The sequence below is a fragment of the Scyliorhinus torazame genome, chromosome 17, assembly GCF_047496885.1.
Source record: "Scyliorhinus torazame isolate Kashiwa2021f chromosome 17, sScyTor2.1, whole genome shotgun sequence".
In the NCBI taxonomy this organism is placed as follows: domain Eukaryota; kingdom Metazoa; phylum Chordata; class Chondrichthyes; order Carcharhiniformes; family Scyliorhinidae; genus Scyliorhinus; species Scyliorhinus torazame.
In genome coordinates, this window is record NC_092723.1 from 177,166,843 (window position 1) to 177,188,715 (window position 21,873).

Consider the following 21,873-nt stretch of genomic DNA (forward strand, 5'->3'; position numbering starts at 1 on the left):
CCATTATCAGTCCCTACAAGGATTGTAACATGAAAGATAAAATTGAACTCCCCCCGCCCCCCCCCCCCCCCCCCCCGTGATTAGCAACGAATCACACCACTAGATTATCATGTTTCGAAACAAAAACAAGGCTATATACTGAACAAAATGCAGAAATATTTAACGCTATATATTTAAATCTAGTTCCACCCAAGCGTTTTACTACACATTGAGTTTTTGAGGATTCATACACAGATATGCCACAGCCCTCCAGAATACACTTTGCTTTCTGTGTTACACTTACTCTTCTGATTTCTCAGTGTTCCATTTACTCTTCTGAGGTCCAAGATTTCATGGGAATCAAAAGGAACAGAACAATACAGCACAGTAACAGGCCCTTCGGCCCTCCAAGCCTGTACCAGTCATGATACCAACATAGAACAGTACAGCACCGAACAGGCCCTTCGGCCCTCGATGTTGTGCCAAGCATTGTCCGAAACCAAGATCAAGCCTCCCTGTCATTCTGCTGTGCTCCATGTGCCTATCCAATAACCGCTTGAAAGTTCCTAAAGTGTTTGACTCCATTATCACAGCAGGCAGTCCATTCCACACCCTAATCACTCTCTGAGTAAAGAACCCACCTCGGACGTCCCTCCTATATCTCCCATCCTGAATCTTACAGTTATGCCCCCTTGTAACAGCTACATCCACCCGAGGAAATAGTCTTTGAACGTCTACTCTATCTATCCCCCTCATTATCTTATAAACCCCTATTAAGTCGCCTCTCATCCTCCTCCGCTCCAAAGAGAAAAGCCCTAGCTCCCTCAACCTTTCCTCATAAGACCTATCCTGCAAACCAGGCAACATCCTGGTAAATCTCCTTTGCACTCTTTCCAGTGCTTCCACATCCTTCCTATAATTGAGGTGACCAGAACTGCACACAATACTCCAAATGTGGTCTCACCAGGGTCATGTATAGTTGCAGCATAACCCCACGGCTCTTAAACTCAAGCCCCCTGTTAATAAACGCTAACACACTATAAGCCTTCTTCACGGCTCTGTCCACTTGAGTGGCAAACTTCAGAGATCTGTGGACATGAACCCCAAGATCTCTCTGTTCCTCCACATTCCTCAGAACCCTGCCATTGACCCTGTAATCCGCATTCACATTTTTTCTACTAAAATGAATCACCTCGCACTTATCAGGGTTAAATTCCATCTGCCATTTTTCGGCCCAGCTCTGCATCTTATCAATGTCTCTTTGCAGCCTACAACAGCCCTCCACCTCATCCACTACTCCACCAATCTTAGTGTCATCAGCAAATTTACTGACCCACCCTTCAGCCCCCTCCTCCAAGTCATTGATAAAAATCACAAATAGCAGAGGACCCAGCACTGATCCCTGTGGTACACCGCTAGTAACTGGTCTCCAGTCTGAAAATTTTCCATCCAACACTACCCTCTGTCTTCTATGTGATAGCCAGTTACTTATCCAATTGGCCAAATTTCCCTCTATCCCACACCTCCTTACTTTTTTCATGAGCCGACCATGGGGAACCTTATCAAACGCCTTACTAAAATCCATGTATACGACATCAACTGCTCTACCATCATCTACACACTTAGTTACCTCAAAGAATTCAATCAAATTTGTGAGGCAAGACCTACCCTTCATGAATCCGTGTTGACTATCCCGGATTAAGCTGCATCTTTCTAAATGGTCATAAATCCTATCCTTCAGCACCTTTTCCATTATCTTCCCGACCACCGAAGTAAGGCTAACTGGCCTATAATTACCAGGGTCATTCCTATTCCCTTTCGTGAACAGAGGAACAATATTCGCCACTCTCCAGTCCTCTGGCACTATCCCCGTGGACAGCGAGGACCCAAAGATCAAAGCCAAAGGCTCTGCAATATCATCCCTTGCCTCCCAAAGAATCCTTGGGTATATCCCATCTGCCCATGGGGACTTGTCGACCCTCAAGTTTTTCAAAATTGCTAATACATCCTTCCTCAGAACATCTACTTCCTCCAGCCTACCCACCTGAATCACGCTCTCATCCTCAAAAACATGGCCCCTCTCCTTTGTGAACACTGAAGAAAAGTATTCATTCAACGCATCTCCTATTTCTTCTGACTCCATGCACAAGTTCCCACTACTGTCCTTGACCGGCCCTACCCTCACCCTGGTCATTCTTTTATTTCTCATATAAGAGTAAAAAGCCTTGGGGTTTTCCTTGATCCGACCCGCCAAGGACTTCTCATGCCCCCTCCTAGCTCTCCTAAGCCCTTTTTTCAGCTCATTCCTTGCTACCTTGTAACCCTCAAGTGACTCTACTGAAACTTGTTTTCTCATCCTTACATACTCTTCCTTTTTCCTCTTGACAAGACATTCAACCTCTTTTGTGAACCATGGTTCCCTCACGCGGCCATTTCCTCCCTGCCTGACAGGGACATGCAGTATTTGTTCCTTGAACAAGCTCCACTTTTCATTTGTGCCTTTCCTTGACCGTTTCTGTTCCCATCTTATGCTCCCTAATTCCCAATTATAAACCTTGCCCTGCCGTATGGCCCTATCCCCCTCCATTGCATTAGTGAAAGACACCGAATTGTGGTCACTATCTCCAAAGTGCTCTCCCACAAACAAATCTAACACTTGGCCCGGTTCATTACCCAGTACCAAATCCAATGTGGCCCCCCCTCTTGTCGGCCTATCCACATATTGTGTCAGGAGACCCTCCTGCACACACTGTACAAAAACTGCCCCATCCAAACTATTCGACCTATAGAGGTTCTAATCAATATTTGGAAAGTTAAAGTCACCCATGACAACTACCCTGAGACCTCCACACCTATCCATAATCTGGTTTGCAATTTCTTCCTCCACATCTCTATTACTATTTGGGGGCCTATAGAAAACTCCAAACAATGCGACCGCTCATTTCCTATTTCTAACTTCGGCCCATATTACCTCAGTAGGCAGATCCTCTTCAAACTGCCTTTCTGCAGCCGTTAAACTATCCTTGATTAACAATGCTACTCCTCCACCTCTTTTACCACCTTCCCTACTCTTACTGAAACATCTATACCCCGGAACTTCCAACAACCATTCCTGTCCCTGGTCTAACCATGTCTCCGTAATGGCCACAACATCGTAGTCCCAAGTACCAGTCCACGCTCCAAGTTCCCCAACCTTATTCCGGATGCTCCTCGCATTGAAGTAGACATACTTCAACCCATCTTTCTGTCTGCCGGTACACTCCTGCAACCTTGATATCCTCCTCAGTACCTCACTACTCGCGACACTGGCTTCTGGACTACAACTCGTTTTCCCAGCCCCCTGACAAATTAGTTTAAACCCCCCCCCGAAGAACCGGAGCAAATTTCCCTCCCAGGATATTGGTGCCCCTCTGGTTCAGGTGCAAACCATCCTGTCTGTACTGGTTCCACCTTCCCCAGAATGTGCTCCAATTATCCACATACCTGAAACCCTCCCTCCTACACCATCCCTGTAGCCACGTGTTTATCTGCACTCTCTCCCTGTTCCTCACCCCACTAGCACGTGGCACCGGCAACAAACCAGAGATGACAACATGGTTTGTCCTGGCTCTCAGCTTCCACCCTAGCTCCCTAAATTCCTGTTTTAAATCACCGTCCCTTCTCTTACCTATGTCGTTGGTACCGATGTGTACCACGACTTGTGACTGCTCCCCCTCCCCTTTAAGGATTCTAAAAACACGGTCCGAGACGTCACGGACCCTGGCACCCGGGAGGCAACATACCATCCGTGAGTCTCGTTCCCTGCCACAGAACCGTCTATCTGTCCCTCTAACTATCGAGTCCCCAATAATTATTGCTCTCCTGCTCTCCCTCCTTCCCTTCTGAGCCACAGGGACGGACTCAAAGCTGTAGATCCGTTCACTGTGGCTTACCCCTGGTAGGTCGTCCCCCTCAACCATATCCAAAACGGTATACTTGTTACTGAGGGGAACGACCACAGAGTATCCCTGCACTGACTGCTTCCTCCCAGCCCTCTCGCCGTCACCCATCTACCTTGATTCTTCGGAGTAACTACATCCCTGAAGCTACTATCTATGACCACCTCTGCCTCCCGAATGATCCGAAGTTCATCCAGCTCCAGTTCCCTAACGTGGTTTCTGAGGAGCTGGAGATGGGTGCACTTCCCACAGGTGAAATCAGCAGGGACACTGACAGGGTCCCTCAAACATTCTGCAGGAGGAACATTGCACTGCCTTCCCTCCCATCCCCTCTAGATAAAAAAGAAAGAAAGAGATTACCTGTTATTCACTCTACCCCTTGGGTTAAAGGAGGTGGAGGGGTGGGGGACACTATAGGTGTCGTGTCTAGGGTTTAGAAACTGCCCAACTTAAATACAGGTAAAAATAAAACACTTAACCAGCAACCACTGCGCCCCACACGAGAACAGCAATGAGCTGTTATGAGCCTGCGAAAATAATTTAAATCTTTACTACTTACCCAGCAGTCACTCTGTCCTCACTCCGACCGGATTCAGCTGGAAACTCCCAACAGTAAGTATTTTTTTTAATTTACTCACCTTCTCAGCAAGCACTCACTCAGCAACCACTGCGCTCCGCACGATAACACCTCAGGGAAAAGAAAAACTACTTACCAGTCACCAGCCAAACACTTAGCTGCAGGCTGTGGCGTCACGGTTCAACTTCTTTCTACGTCTACCTGCCCTCTAGTCTCCCTCTTGATCTTTACTCGGCTGGGATCCTTACATTGATTGTCTTTTTTTTTGGTTAGAGGAGGAGGAGGTAGGGAGGGAAACATTGAAGAAGTGTTTCGGGTTTAACTGTCACTTGACAACAGCTCCTCCACAAACCACCTTCAAGATACGGTGACCGCAATGCACTGATGCAAATTTTCCCCGCAACAGCCAATCAGCAGCTCCGCTCCACTGCCCTCTGCTGGATGCTTGCCTTCACTTGAACACCTAGGGTGTCTTGCTCAGGTACACTTTCTGGATGCAATGACCGCAATGCACTGATGCAAATTTTCCCTGCAACAGCCAATCAGCAGCTCCGTTCTACTGCCTCTGCTGGATCCTTGGCCGAAACCCTCAACACCTCCTCGAGCTGTATCCCTCTATACCCATCCTATCCATGTATTTGAATCTTTTCATTAGCTTTTGATTGAGCCACCTGCTGACCTTTTAAGACCTCCACAGCATTGCATTTGATCAGTGAAGTTTCAATATCCCTCGTTCCTCATTTTATGTGCCTTGTTCTCGCTTTGGAAAAACACTGCTCTTGGCAGACCTTTCTCTCTGCCTTTCCTAGCTATAAGCAAAGCAGATATTCCAGCCTGTCCTTCCTCATGACTGTCTCCAAACTGAACTTTAGTTTCCATGAGGTAAATTATATTATATTTTCTCTATTCTGCTTGGGTGCAGGCCTGGCAAACATTTCTATTTTGCTCCCTTGAGTCATTGAGCTGTAAGATACACAACTGAACTGCTGACTACTTGCTTCTGTGAACAAAATTTTAAAAATGAACCAAAGGAACCTCCAAAGCCCATCTACATGGCATACTTGATATGAGAAACCAAAATGCAAACTGACTTTGTTACCTCAACCAAACCTGAGCCTGAGATCTGCTAAATATTTTAGCCCTCTAACAAAGAATAGACAATTTTAGCCCTCTAACAAAGAATTGCAACACTTCAAACACTGGTCTGCAGCTGAATAGACCCACCTGCCACTTTATAGCATCCTCCCATCTACTGACTTTGGGGTCGCCCTTGAACCGTTTATCAGTTCCTCAACTAAGTGTTTTAAATATCCTTAACAATTTTTTTATTTTGTAAATTAAAAGTTATATCTCTCAAACATCATGAATTAGGGAATCTGATATTGATGACTGGCAATGCTGCTATGCTTCAAAGAACTTCAGTGTTTGTGTTTTCTAGTCCTTCCGAAGAACGTGGTGAGTTGAGGAAACAGGACCTGGCAGGGGAGATACTTTTCGACCATCCAGACAGTGTCCAGTCCATTAAAGTTGATTTTAAAGGGTGAGGGCATAGTTGATAGTTCAAGCTCTTGGGAAGGGAGTAGAATAGTAGCCAGAAGTCATGTGAAAGCAATGCAGGGAAAGGGAAATTAAACCAGCAGCGAGAAAAATACATGTAGGTAGCATTCCGATATCTTAAGCAGTCCTTTGGCCGAGGATGACTTGCATCCACACTGAGTTCTTGGGTGACTAGGGAGACCAGTGTGCAAACTACAGTTTGTCACGTGTGTGTGTGTGCGCTTGTGCGTGCGCGTGTGTGGTTATAAGTCTTGTCGGGATAGTGGAGAGCCAGGGCGATAGCATCTGCAGTGGACCGGTTGCTTACATTGTCTTTTCCTGCTGTGTATACGATATTGTTCTGATGAGCTGACTCCCTGTGCAGTGTTCTACCTGTGGCCATGGGAGGAATACGCTGTGTCTCGAGTCTCCTAACAGCTTGTGCTCGGTACATATGATGAAGGAACGAGCATAGAGGTACTGAAGATATGTTTTCACTGCAAAAAAGATAGCTAGACCCTTTGTCCAACTGCGAGTATACCCTTTTAGTTTTTGTCCGTATCCTAGATGCAAAACCGGAGTTCTACCCCACACTGTCGGGTAGGGCATCACACAACAGGATAAATAGATCCAAATGGACTGATTAGCCATTTGCAGCAGCACTTTCACATCTTTGAAAGCCGCCGTCTTTTCTGTGCAGTCTCCCACTTCCATTTGGTTTCTTTGTGCAGAAGTAGATACAATGGAGCCAACACTGTTCACAAGCCTGGCAAGAACTTTTGATAATTTACTGAGCCCAAAAATGACCTGACCTCTAATGTATTTCTGGGCGCTTTCTTTAATGCCTCAAACTTTCCCTTCCACAGCAGATGAACCTTATGCAGTGATTTCTGTGGCCTCGGTACTCCACGTTTCGTGCCTGGAAAATGTACTTGCTCTGCTTCAGACTCAGTCCTACCTTTTCTTGATGCAGATTGCTGAGGTTCTCCTCATCAATCTTCCCCATAATTAAGATGTCGTCCTCGTCAACAGTCACTTGAGGAATACCTTGTAACAGATTGTCCATCGTCCTCCTGAAAGGTTGCTAGGCTGTACAATATACCATGTACCAAATGATTGTACTTCCTTTATGTACTGTACTTTATGTCATGTACTGCTTCGAACCTTCTTCAATTGTTGGTATGCCTGGCTCAATTTTGAAAACGTCTTTCCTCCCGCAAGAGTTACAAACAAATCTTCCACTCCAGGTAATGGATAGGCATCTAACTTGGAAACCTGGTTATGTAGTTGCACAGTGACATCCGGTGGCAGACATGAGCTGAGCGGCCGCATGAAAGGTGGCTCTCAACTAAGAATCTAGACTAAGGTTTTTAACCCCCAACAATCGGGCACCAAAAGTACTCTTAAGCCCCCAGACTAAACCCCCCCCCCCCCCCCCCCATTGACTAATCAACTATACTACCAAGAAGGATGGGAAAGAATAAGCCGTCAAGCCAGTAGACGAGGGGAGGGAAACATGGGCCTCGGAGCTGCGAACCGCATGAGGAGGCGCAGTACTGTTGAGGGTCAACCCAGCAGAGCTCCCAGCACAGACCCAGGCGCTGATCGACTAAATGACGTGCTTCATCACCTCCGAGCTCCAGAGTCATTGGGAGGCGATGAGAAAAGGCCTCCTGGCAGTCGTCAGGGTGGCAGTGAGAGGCAATGAACAATATGGAGCAGAGGTAAGAGGCCCAGGAAAATACAACATGGGACCTCAGCCACCATGGACCAAGGGAGCCAGATCGTGGCACTTTAGGCTGAGGTAATGAACCTGGCCAAGACCCAGAATGGGTTGAGGGATAAAGTCGACGACCAGGAGAACCAATTGTGTCGAGACAACCTGAGAATCATGGGGCTGCTGAAGATTAGAAACCCTACAGAATATGCAGCATGTTGCAGACTCAATGGGCCGAATGGTCTCCTTCTGCACTGTAAATTGTATGACACCTGAGAGCGAGGGACTGACTGCGTAAGGAAGGGCCGGGTGGGACAAATGTTTCATGCATGTTTTGACACTGGGGTAAGGGGGGGTGGCCATACTAATCAGGGACAGTTTCATTTGCTGGGATGAGCACAGTGACGGACCCGGGGAGGTGGTGATGCGTTGTGGTCAGCAGGACCCTAGAAGAGGCCCCAGTAGTTTTGATAAATATATACGCCCAAACTGGGACGATGCTGAATTTGTCAAAAAAAAACAATGGCAGAACCCCCAGGCCTAGACATCCACCAAGTTATCATGAGGGATGACTGTAATGGCAGACAGGACCTGACAATGGATAGATCCAACCCCAGAACAGGGTATATATGTCAGGTATGGCATAAGAATTGAACACCTTTATGGAGCCGGGGGGGTGAGTATACATGTGGATAGAATCGTGGAGGTTCAATCACCCCAGGAGAAATAAAATTCTGCTCCCACGTGCACAAGGACTACTCGCGTATAAACTTCTTTGTTGTCGGGGAAAAGGATGCTTGCAGAATACCCGCGATTGTAATCTTCAACCATGCACCACATGGATGTGAGGTTGGTGAAGGGCCAACTCCCCCATGGATGCTGGATGCAGATCTCCTTGCCGATAAGGAATTCTGTGCAACGGTATCCCAGGCCATCAACGGTTACATAAGCTACAACCAGAATGGGAAGGTCTTGCCCTCCCCATTCTGGGGGGCACTGAAGCCGGTGATCAGGGATGCAATCATAACTTTTAGGGCCCCTGGGGACAGGAAAGAAAGGGCAGCCTAGCAGCGGGTGATCAACTCCATACTGGAAATGGATCTGCCCCAACCATGGAACTGCTGGCAGAGAGGAAAAGGCTGCAGATGGAATTTGATCTGCTTTCCACAAGGAATGGCGGGGCCTTCTACGAACATTGAGACAAGGCCAACTGCATGCTGACACACTAACACACTAAGAAAGCAAGCGGCCGCAAAAGAGAAAGTGTAAGTACGGGGCAGAAGTTGTAGTAAGGTAGCAGACCCTAACGAGGCTTTTGCAAACTTTTACCGGGGCTATACACCTCTGAATCCCCAAAGGGGGAACTCGTCGATAGAACAGTTCTTCGACAGACTGGATATACTGGAGGTGGGGGAGGACTGGAAACCAGGCTGGAAGCGCCACTAGAGCTGGGCGAAATCGTGGAACGCATTCATTGCAGTCGGGGAAATCACCTGGGAAAGGATAAGTTCCCTGCAGATGTTTTTTACAAAGAAATTTGTAGCAGCACTGGCACCACACCTGCAGGAGATGTTCAACGACTCACTATCAATGGGGCCCTGCTGCCCAAACTGGCCCACTTCTCGATCACATTGATCCTCCCAATTTCTTTAGCGAGCAGTCTTCAATGATGAGTCTTGATTTGGGTTCACCACACCTGCAGTCCTGGTTTTCTGCATTGTCCCACGTGTGCTAATTTGCTGCACAACAATTTTGGCCAGTGAGGAAATAGTTGAGGAGTGCCTTTTATCCAGTTAATGTTTAGACTGGGCATGGTGGCAAAGTGATTAGCCTCACAGCGCATAGGACCCAGGGTAGATTAGAACCTTTGGTGACTGTGGAGTTTGCACGTTCTCCTTGTGATTGTGTGGGTTTCCTCCTTGTGCACCAGTTTCCTCCCACAGTCCAAAGATGTGCAGGTTAGGGGGGGGCACAGAGATAGGTGGAAGAGTGGATCTAGGTAGGGTGCTCTTTCAGAGGGTCGGTGCTGACTCTATACTCCGAATGGCTGCCTCCTGCACTGTAGGGATTCTATAGACTGATTTTCCTTGAGGTGCTGGCTGCCTTATTACAGGAACCTATAGCAGTATTAGATTATTTTGCATATGCAAATAAGAAACCAAACTCTTGACCCCCTCTTGTTTATCCTTCCCTATATGGAGTCCGAACTGTATGTGCAGTTCTTGCTAGCCATTTTGGTACCTTTGGAGATGGCCATGTGGTGTCTGAGTAACAGATCCCACAACAATTAACATTTCATTATTAACTGAGTAATTGTAATTTTTATTTTCTTCCCTTTGAAATAGGGGACAAGGAACCAAATCTGAAGGATTTTGAACTTTTTGATCATTTTAATGGTTTCAACCAAAAGGTAAAGTAGTAATTTTCAAATAAAATAGCAACATCAGTCAAATTTAAAAACTTGAAAAATGTATTAAGCTGTGGTATGTATATCTTTGTAGCCGTACATAGTTCTTTGTACCTGTAAATAAATTCACTTGACTTGCTTTAATTATTTTCAGTATTAAGTGTCACAGTTCATATCCTAAGAAGACTTTCCCACCCACCATTTCAGCTCTATTAGACATTAAGCCCTGATTCGAGACTTCAGTGACGGGGATGTGCTGAGTAGTTGCACATCAGGTGGCTCTACTCAATAAGACATCAAAATAGGCACTTTTGACCGAATCTAGCCTGCAAAATTAGACTAAAACATCTACTCGCCCTCAACGATAACTTAGATGATGAAAATACCAGGAAGCATCAGCTCGAGGCTGCAGGGACACCAGGAATTGCAGCAAGGGACAGGAGCAAGCGGGTCAGCGGACCCACAAAGCGAGGTGTCCCCGGCCACCCCTGCCAGTGACCCGGAAACTGAGCTCCCTCTCTCGCTCGCTCTCTTTTCCCACCCCCACCCCCAGAACAGGCATCGCCGGACCGGAAAGATCGAATCGTCGCCCTGGAGGCCGAGATGAAGAAGTTGATGGCGACCCAGGGGTTCCTGAAAGTAAAGGTTGAGGACCAGGAGAATGGGTCAAGGCGGCAGAACTTCTGAATACCGGCCCTGCCGGAGTGGGCAATCTAGTTCCCCAAGCTGGCGGAAATCAACAGGGCTCACTAGTCGGTCCGACGCAAGGCCGGGGAGCAGCCGAGAGCGAGAATTGCCAACCTGCACAAGTACCAGGACGGGAAAGGCCCCCTAACAAAGAGAAACCCCAGAGTGCATGGGCGCATCCACAAGGCAAGTATGGATGATCCTGCAGGAGGCTGGGTGAACAAACCCCCCCCACACACAAAATCAGGATAGTCACCTGGAACGTCAGGGACTTAACGGCCTGGTGAAAAGATCCAGAGTCTTCGTCCACTTGATAAGTCTGAAAGCTGACATACCTAAGGGAGAAGGACCGACTCGGCAAGGAAGGGATGGGTGAGAATCTACCATTCCTGCTACGGGACGAGAGCCAGGGGGGTACCCATATTGATGAGTAAAAGAACAGTGTTTACTACCGTTTAAATTAGCCCAAAACATGGGCATCCAGATTGCCCACGACTGGACACGGATCCAGAAGTGGAACCTGACCAGTCTGGCGGATGAAGTAAAAAGGACCTATACAACATTACAGCGCAGTACAGGCCCTTCGGCCCTCGATATTGCACCAACCTGTGAAACCAATCTAAAGCCCATTTTCACTATTCCATTATCATTCATATGTTTATCCAATGACCACTTAAATGCCCTTAATGTTGGCGAGTCCACTACTGTTGCAGGCAGGGCATTCCACGTCTTTCCTACTCTGAGTAAAGAACCTACCTCTGCCATCTATCCTATATCTATCTCCCCTCAATTTAAAGCTATGAACCTTCGTGCTAGCCATCACCATCCTAGGAAAAAGGCTCTCACTGTCCACCCTATCCAATCCTCTGATCATCTTGTGTCCCTCAATTATGTCACCTCTTAACCTTCTCTCTAACGAAAACAGCCACAAGTCCTTCAGCCTTTCCTCATAAGATCTTCCCTCCTACCAGGCAAAATCCTGGTAAATTTCCTCTGCACCCTTTCCAATGCTTTCACATCCTTTCTATAAATGCGGCGACCAGAACTGCATGCAATACTCCAAATGCGGCCGCACCAGAGACAGCTGCAACATGACCTCATGGCTCTGAAACTCAATCCCTCTACCAATAAAAGTTAACACACCGTATGCCTTCTTAACAACCCTATCAAACTGGGTGGCAACTTTCAGGGATCTATGTACATGGACACCGATATCTCTCTGCTCATCCACACTACCAAGAATCTTACCATTAGCCCAGTACTCTGTATTCCTGTTACTCCTTCCAAAATAAATCACCTCACATTTTTCTGCATTAAACTCCATTTGCCACTTCTCAGCCCAGCTCTGCAGCTTATCTATATCCCTTTGTAACATGCAACATCCTTCCGCACTGTCCACAACTCCCCCAACTTTAGTGTCATCTGCAAATTTACTCACCCATCCTTCTACACCCTCCTCCAGGTCATTTATAAAAATAACAAACAGCAGTGGCCCCAAAACAGATCCTTGTGGTACACCACTGGTAACTGACCTCCAGGCTGAACATTTCCCATCAACCACCTGCACAAGTACCAGGACGGGTTTGGCTTCTTACAGCTAGCCAATTTCTGATCCAAACCGCTAAATCACCCTCAATCCCATGCCTCCACAGAGATGGGATACACTCCCACTCTCCCTGGCAGGTGGTTACAAATGATCAAGATGAACGTACTGCCCAGGTACCTCTTCCTGTTCAAGTCCATACCAATCTACATCCCCTAGGCCTTTTTCAACTCAATAGATGAGGTGATTATGGTATTTGTGCGGTGGGTGATGAATTCCAGAATCCGCAAAAAGTCCTACAAAGAATAAGAAACATGGGGGGCCTGGCCCTCCCGAACCTACAATACTACCACCGGGCTGTCACGGCGGAAAGAGTGAGAGAATGGGTGAAGGAACCAGACACAGAATGGGTGGGGATGGAGGCGACCTTGACAGAAACGACCATCCGGGCCCTCTCTGCCAGCAAAATATTCAATAAGCCCAGTGGTGGTAACTACTCTGAGAACTTGGAACCGGATGAGGCAAGGCAACCCGTCAGTCTGACCGAAATGCCCACCATAGGTTTGCACCAGCCATTCTCGACGCCACCTTTAAAGAGGGAGACAGGACGGGGGGGGGGGGGGGGGCAAATGGGAATGAACTCTGACATCTGCAAGTCAAAAATTTTCTCCGCAAGGAGACGACAGCATGCCCACGAACCCTGAGAAGCATAATGCTTGGAGTTACTGGATGCGGACAGTCTGGGGAAGGGAAACCGGTCACCTATATGGACAGCGTTTGGAAAGGACGAGCTCCCCACTGGATGAGACATGTGAAAAATGAGGAAGAGCTAGCAACGGAAATAAGATCAGAGCACTGAGCAGGGCCAACCCCTCCTCGTGCGTAAGGCTAAGCCTCATGCATCTGAAAATGGTGCCAGAGCACACCTGACAAGAACCCAAAAGAGAAGGTCCTTCCTAGAGGTGGAGGACAAATGTGAACGGTGCCAGGAAGGCCCGGCCAACCATGCCCACATGTTCTGGGAATGCCCCAGACTTGGGTTTTGGACATGTCCAAGGTTGTGGGGGTGAGGATGGAGCCATGTCAAAGAGTGGCAGTCTTTAGGGTATCGGACCAGCCAAAACTATTCATGGGGAAGAGGACCGACACTCTTGCCTTTACTTCCCTAATCGCCCGCTGGAGAATCCTGCTCGGCTGGCGATCGGTAGCACCACCCACGGCTGCAGACTAGCTGGCAGGCCTATCGGAATTTCTCCACCTGGAGAAGATCAAGTTTGCTATCCGAGGGTCAGAGGATAGCTTCCACAAAGCGTGGAGGCCATTCACCAACTTGTTTCCGGACCTGTTTGAGGCCCATAGACCGGGGGAGAGGGGGATGCACGAGAGCTAATGGGACTACAGGGAATAGGAAGGGATGGGGCGTGGGGGCAGTGGAGTCCAGAGAAAAAGGAGGGGGGAGGCTGGAAAAAGACGATAAGAGGCCAGTCGCCTAGAACAAGGCTACAAGAAAAGGAAACCACAAAGAAACACCGAAAACAGGATGAGGGGAGAAGAAAGTGGGGGAAGTCAAATGACAAAAGGGGGGGAATGGGAGGATATCGCTCACATGTAAATAGCAGATAACTGCCCATGGTAAAGTGACCCAGGAAAGGACCCTGAATCAACAAATCGGAGGTGGAGGTCGGTACAGAGGGAAATGGTTTGTAACTGCATTTATCCATAGTGTATTAAAGGTAAAAACATCAATTAAAAACATTTTATAAAATAAATCCTTGATTCTATTGGAATTTTCTTCGGTTTCATGCTGTCAACTTTTGAACATAATGGCACAACAGGATCATTCACAATAGAACTATGATTTTATAAATATCAAGCTAATTCCATAGTACTAATAAAACTGCGTAACTGAGTCAATTTAAGTTTAAGTTAATTGTGCTGTGTTAGAGAAGAAAGAGTATTAGTGAGAAATAGTTGTCGATCAAGAAGTGGAAAATGTATTTTTTTAAACCTAACATTAGGATAAAAAGGGTGTTGGGACTTCCAGGTCACTTTAAAGCTTGATCATCTCTTGCAGTTGGAATTTATGATTTGAAGTTGGGGAAAAGTCAGGTCTGTTAATCAGGTTTTAATGATTTTGTATGCTGGTACTTTTTGTGAATTATGATTTACTTGGAAAAGTCATATTTTGGCACATAAGCCTTAAAAAGGATATTTGATATAGCGGAGAGGTTTATTCTGCAAAGCTGTGCTCCTGGTTATGCCGACCTTGACTTTTTTTCACTTGAGTGTTGGGTGAACGATTCAGGAAGATGCGAGTTTCAAAGTGCTAAGAGATGTAAAGAGGTACAAGTGTTAACTTGGCACTGATTATAGAGCTGGGGAACACACATATGACCAGATAAAACACTTAATCTTTAACAAAAGACCCTGCTCCCATGCCCACATGTCTGTTCTTGGTCTGCTGCAATGTTCCAGTGAAGCTCAACGCAAACTGGAGGAACAACATCTCCTCTTCCGGTTAGGCACGCTATCGCCTTCCAGCCTGAACATCAAATTCAACAATTTCAGATGATCAGCTCTACCCCACCTCGACCCATTTGTTTTCATCCCATTTCATTTTAACTTGTCTTTTACCCTTTCTTTCTTTCTTATTATATATTTAATTTCTCCCCCCCCCCCCCCCCCCAATGTTATCCATCTTTTCTTCACCTTTCTGCTCTTTGCTTCCCCTTTCCCTCTCCCCACATCTACAGTTCATCCTCTGATAGTTTTCCTGCTGTTTGACCTTTCACATCTTTTGTTCTCTCTGGGGAGTACCATTAGCACTCTTTCGCCTTGGTTTCTGTGGCCATTAGCACCTGGTTTCTGTGGCTATGACTCCTCTTTCATTCTCACTCCACAGTATAAATATTTCCCACTTTCTCTGTCTGTTACCTTTGACAGTCATCGGGCTCGAAACGTTAGCTCTTTTCTCTCCCTACAGATGCTGCCAGACCTGCTGAGATTTTCCAGCATTTTCTCTTTCGTTTCAGATTCCAGCATCCGCAGTAATTTGCATTTAAAACACAATCAAATTAATTGATCTGTGAAGATGCAAATGGAGTGTCGAGAGCAAATGTAGTCTATAAGTAGAGCAAATATAACTCAATCTCCATTTTAAATTCATTCTCTTCCTTTATAATTTTGATTTTATATTTCTTGCATTTAAATAGCAGGAATTGGATTTTGAGAAATGCCCATAGCAGTACAGGGTTGAATTTTCAGCTCTCAATGGGAGCAGGAACAGATGGGGCCTAAAAATACTGGCATTGATTGCTATGTCGGTTTCCTGGCATTGTGATCCTGCAAAATCCCCCATTTTAGTCAAAGATGCTTCAAGCCCATAATTGGGGAGGGGTTGAGTTTCTCGGAGGCTCACAGGCTACACATGCTATTTGGGGCAGACCTGGTGAAGGGAGGTGGGTACACAGTGGGCATGTAGTCATAGCTGCCCAGGTAATTACTCTGATTTAAATGGTGCAAAGGGAATGCTGTGCTATCGGCAAACAGATGCTTGTGGCACAGCACGGGTGCTGGGACGAGTGGGCAGAGCATCATTGTCTTCCAGGCATCGTGGGGCAGAACAACAAAGAACAGTACAGCACATGAACAGGCCCTCCAAGCCCCTGCCGACCATGCTGCCCGACTAAACTACAATCTTCTACACTTCCTGGGTCTGTATCCCTCTATTCCCATCCTATTCATGTATTTGTCAAGATGCCCCTTAAATGTCACTATTGTCCCTGCTTCCACCACCTCTGGCAGCGAGTTCCAATCACCCACTACCCTCTGTGTTTAAAAAAAAAAAAAAAAACTTGCCTCGTACATCTACTCTAAACCTTGCCCCTCGCACTTTAAACCTATGCCCCCTAGTAATTGACCCCTCTACCCTGGGGAAAAGAAGAACAGAGAGCGAGTTTTCCCAGCCAGCTGACCATGAGGGAGTAAGCTTTCTTTTTATTCTTTAGGATGTAGGTGTCTTTGGCAAGACCAGCATTTGTTCTCCATCCCTAATTGTCCTTTTACCCAAGTGGCTTTTGTTGTGCCGTTTCCGAGGGCAGTTAAGAGTTGAACACATTGCTGTCGATCTGGTGTCATGTGTCGACCAGATCACGTAAGGACAGCATGCAGGTTTCCTTCTCTAAAGGGAATTAACCAATCAGATGGGTTTTTACAACAATTGATCATGGTTTCATGGTCATGACGACTGAGCCAAGATTTTTTTTACGTTTTCACTTTATCTCCGTTTTGCAAACTCTTTGTCCTTCTCGCTCTTCTCGCTATTTGCTTTCCTATCTAATTTTGCATCATCAGCAAATTTTGCTGCAAGACAGACTGTCCCATCATCCATGTCTTTACTTTCGATTAGTGCTGGGTGGAACGGTGACACAGTGCTTAGCACTGCTGCCTATGGGGCTGAGGACCTGGGTTTGATCCCCGCCCCAGGTCATTGTGTAGATTTTGCACATTCTCTTTCTCTCTCTCTCTTTTCCCCCCCCCCCTTCCCGTCTGCGTGGGTTTCTCCCACACACACAACATGTGCAGGTTAGGTGGATTAACCACACTAAATTGACCCTTAATTGGAGAAACAATAATTGTATACCCTAAATTTATTTTTTAAATTTATATTAATAATTTGGGCAGCATGGTACCATTGTGGTGAGCACAATTGCTTCACAGCTCCAGGGTCCCAGGTTCGATTCCCGGCTTGGGTCACTGTCTGTGTGGAGTCTGCACATTCTCCCCGTGTGCATGGGTTTCCTCCAGGTGCTCCGGTTTGCTCCCACAGTCCAAAGATGTGCAGGTTAGGTGGATTGGCTATGCTAAATTGCCCTTAGTGTCCAAAATTGCCCTTAGTGTTGGGTGGGGTTATTGGGTTATGGGGATAGAGTGGAGGTGTGTGCTTGGGTAAGGTGCTCTTTCCAAGAGCCGGTGCAGACTCGATGGGCTGAATGGCCTCCTTCTGCACTGTAAATTCTATAATAGTGTTCCCCTTGCACCTCACAGCACTGATTGATTGGCATGCCCTGCCAGCAGCGGAAGTCCCAACAGCCTTGAGCTTTAATTTTAGTTCTTTCCAACAATTCATTGGATTTGGTGCCATTTTCCCATACTGCGCGCCATTGCATCTTGATGTCCTTTATGTCAGCACTGGACAACAAATTCATTTTGTGAGGGACGAGGTGTCATGGATGTAAAGGCCATTGGGTTTCATCTCCATTGTTGGATTTCCCCAGGTGCAGGGCTCATCGATTGTGCCCATGTGGCAGTCAAGACACCTAGTGAGATTCATCAACAGGAAGGGATTCCACTCTGCTCAACCAGAGTCCGTAATGGTAATGCCATTGCATGCCAAACAGTGGTTAGTGGAGCTAGTCATTGCCTGGTTCTGTGACCACAGGGAGCATATGTGCACTTGCTTTCACCAGCAGCTCTGTATGACTCCTTCGTCCTCTTCCCGTCTGGGCTGCTGCAGATTTCAATCCACCCTCTCCTCCCTCCAAACCCCAAAATCCAAGGATGGATCCCAGGGAATGAGGATGTGATGACTATGAGAGCCCAGGCAGAGGTGCAGATACGATGTAACCAATCCCAACTGCTCAGTACAACAACTACTAAACAGCTTATCAGACTTCAAAAATAGGATTCCAGTGCCTGGAATGGAAGGGTGGAACCCTCCAGTACATTCCTAAAAAGGTGTCTGTCATTGTGGTGTCTGCTGCACCCATCATCACTATCAGAGGAGGTATCTGGGATGTATGAGGAGGTGAAAAAATCCACTTCAGGTGTATATGAACTAGTGCCTGAAGCCTACAGTCAAAGGTTTAGAAATTTAAGGAAAGAACCTGGTCAAACATATATGGAGTTTGAAAGGATCAAACAGTAATTTTGATAGGTGGAGAAGGGCTTTGAAAATAGACCAAATGTATGAAGCTCTCCGGGAAATTATACTTTTGGAGGAGTTTAAAAATTCCTGATGTAGTGAGAACTCATGTGGCAGAGCAAAGGGTTAAAACTGTGAGGTTAGCAGCAGAAATGGCAGATGATTATGAATTAGTTCATAAATCAATACTTGGTTTCCGACATCAGTTTCAGCCTGTGAGGGATAGAAACTAGGGAAAAGAGAAATACTCACATGATCGAGGTAAAGGAAATCTGATGGGAGATAATAAGGAGAGTGTACCTCAGATTAAAAAAGAAATCCAGGAGGGTGAAAGAGACATAAAAAGTTGCAAATGTTTTCACTGTAATAAACTAGGCCATGTAAAGTCAGTGTTGTTGGTTGAAGAAAAACACTTGAAAGGCTGATATGGTAAAACAGGATAAGACCGTGGGGTTTGTTAAAGTGGTAAAGGAAAGCCCAAATGAAACGAAGAAGTGCAAAAGATTGTACAGCCTGATCAAGAGGTGATTGATAAGAAAGTGCCAGATCTCTTTAAATAATTTACTTGTGTGGGTAAAGTTTACTCATGTGAATCAGAAGGAGCAGGTAAAGAAGTCACAAAAGAGATACAGGAGTGAGTCAATCTTTAATGGTAAGAGATGAGGAGTTGCGTAGTTTGGGAAGAATATTGCCAGAAAAGGTGGTAATATGTGGAATTCAGGGTGAGAAGAGTAGTTCCATTATATAAGGTAAGATTTGGAAAGTCCAGTGAAGAGTGGTGAAGTGGTAGTAGGAGTAATAGAGAAACTATCTTGTCCAGGAATACAGTTTATCTTGGGTATGATATAGCTGGATCACAGGTGGGAGTGATGCCTACTGTGGTTGATAAGCCAGTGGAAAATCAGACAACTGAAGTGTTGAAGGACAAATATCCTGGGATTTTCCGAATTGTGTAGTAATAAGGTCTTGGGGCAGCACGGTAGCCTTGTGGATAGCACAATTGCTTCACAGCTCCAGGGTCCCAGGTTCGATTCTGGCTTGGGTCACTGTCTGTGCGGAGTCTGCACATCCTCCCCGTGTGTGCGTGGGTTTCCTCCGGGTGCTCCGGTTTCCTCCCACAGTCCAAAGATGTGCGGGTTAGGTGGATTGGCCATGATAAATTGCCCTTAGTGTCCAAAATTGCCCTTAGTGTTGGGTGGGGTTACTGGGTTATGGGGATAGGGTGGCGGTGTTGACCTTGGGTAGGGTGCTCTTTCCAAGAGCCGTTGCAGACTCGATGGGCCGAATGGCCTCTTTCTGCACTGTAAATTCTATGATCTATGATGGTCACAAAGTCACAGGTTAAGACAAGAGGAGAAATCAAAGAGTGAAGATAAAGTTGAAGTTCAATTATCAGAAATGATTTTTGATCACATGGTTGAACAAGAACAGGTGGAGGATGAGGCGGATATTTTTAGTTCAGGAAAATTGGCGGAATTACAACTGACAGATTCTATATCAGAAAACATACATGGAAGCGGAATCTGAGTGTATACCGGAGTGTTACCGTAAACATGATGTCTTGATGAGAAAATGGAGACCTTTACATATGCAGGCGGATGAAAAGTGGGCAGAGGTTCATCAAGTGGTATTGCCGGTAGGGTATAGAAAGGAGGTGTTGCGAGTTGCACATGAGGTACCAGTGGGAGGTCATTTGGGAGTAAGGAAAACTCAAGCTAAAATACAAAAATATTTTTATTGGCCTGGACTACATAAAGATGTAGTTAAATTTTGTCAAATCATGTCACACATGTCAAGTGATAGGGGAACCTCAAGCAGTGATAAAACCAGCGCCCTTGATACCCATTCCAGCATTTGCAGAACCTTTTACAACGGTCTTAATTGATAGCGTAGGACCGCTTCCTAAAAGGAAGAGTGGGAATCATATCTTTTGACTATAATGGATGTGTCTCCTAGGTTTCCACAAGCCATTCCACTACTCCATATTACAGCTAAAATGATTGTGGAGGAGTTACTTAAATTCTTTACTAGATATGGACTACCCACAGAAATACAATCAGATCAAGGATCAAATTTTACCTCTAGTTTATTCAAAGAAGTTATGGATAGCTTAGGAATAAAACCATTTAAATCAACTGCGTACCATCCAGAATTGCAGGAGCGTTAGAAAGGTGGCATCAGACACGAAAGATAATGTTGAGGGCTTATTGTCACGATTATCCAGAGGATTGGGATAAAGGAATTCCAAAGGGATGCACTTAATGAGTCAACCAAATTTAGTCCTTTTGAAGTCCTTTTTGGCCACGAGGTAAGAGGACCACTTAAATTGATTAAGGAAAAATTGGTGATTGAGAAAACGGAACTTACATTATTGGATTACATGTCAAATTTTAGGGAACAATTAAATAGAGCAGGTGAATTGGCGAGACAGCATTTAAAAATTGCACAACATGTGTTGAAACGGGTAGTGGACAAGAAATCAAAAGTTTGTAGTTTTGCCAGTGGAGATAAAGTTTTAGTATTGTTACCAGTGGTAGGTGAACCTTTAAAAGTAAGGTTTTGTGGACCTTATCAGATTGAAAGGAAATTGAGTGAGGTGAATTATGTGGTAAGAATGCCAGATAAAAGGAAGACTCACCGAGTGTCTCATGTGAATATGCTTAAAAGGTACTTTGAAAGGGAAGGAGAGCAAAAGGAGGAGATTTTAATGATTCAAACTCAAAAGTGAGCAACCAAATCCAGATGACTTTGAATTTGACATAACTCAAATCAAATTGGAAAACGAGGATGTTCTTAAAAATTGGGATAGATTGTTGAGTTACCTTTCAGAGGAAAAACTGACTGACCTGAAAGAGTTATTGATATCACATGGGCAAGTTTGTGGAGATACGTTGGGAAGCACTAAGATGGCTATACATGATGTAGATATGGGAAATGCTGGTCCAATTAAACAACATCCATATAGACTTAACCCTTTAAAATTGGCGCAGGTTAACAAAGAAATTGAGAGTATGCTCAAAAATGGGAAAATTGAAGTGGGTTGCAGCCAATGGAGCTCACCCATAGTGATGGTATCTAAACCAGACGGTACCCAACGGTTGCGTGTGGACTATAGAAAGGTTAATGCAGTTACAAGAACTGACTCTTATCCTATCCCATGTTTGGAGGATTGCATTGAGAAGGTGGGATAATCGGCTTTTATTTTCAGACTGGATTTACTTAAAGGTTACTGGCAGGTACCTTTATCCAAAAGGGCAAAGGAGATTTCAGCATTTGTGACTCCAGGTGGTATACACCAATTCAAAGTTATTCCATTTGGCATGAAAAAAAACCCAGCCACATTTCAACAGTTAACTAACCAAGTTGTTTCAGGATTACCCAATTGTGCGGTATACATCAACGATCTGGTAATTTGCAGTCAGACATGGAAGGAACATTTAAAGCATCTGAAGGAGTTATTCAATCGACTTCAGGATGTGGGTTTGGTAGTAAACCGAGCCAAAAGTGAATTTGGAGAAGTCCAAGTCACTTTCCATACAATCGGACAGGGTCAAATGGTCCCACGG

At 45.7% G+C, this 21,873-nt stretch overlaps 1 protein-coding gene across 1 annotated transcript in view; it reads left to right on the forward strand.

Moving 5' to 3' along the window:
- The first annotated feature begins 10,092 nt into the window (after positions 1–10,092).
- The window catches only part of atf7ip2 (activating transcription factor 7 interacting protein 2), a 144,840-nt gene continuing 133,059 nt past the window's right edge, over positions 10,093–21,873 (forward strand). Inside the window, exon 1 of the mRNA XM_072479815.1 lies at positions 10,093–10,157. The gene's annotated coding sequence lies outside the window, so the exon portion shown is untranslated. The remainder of the gene's footprint in view (positions 10,158–21,873) is intronic.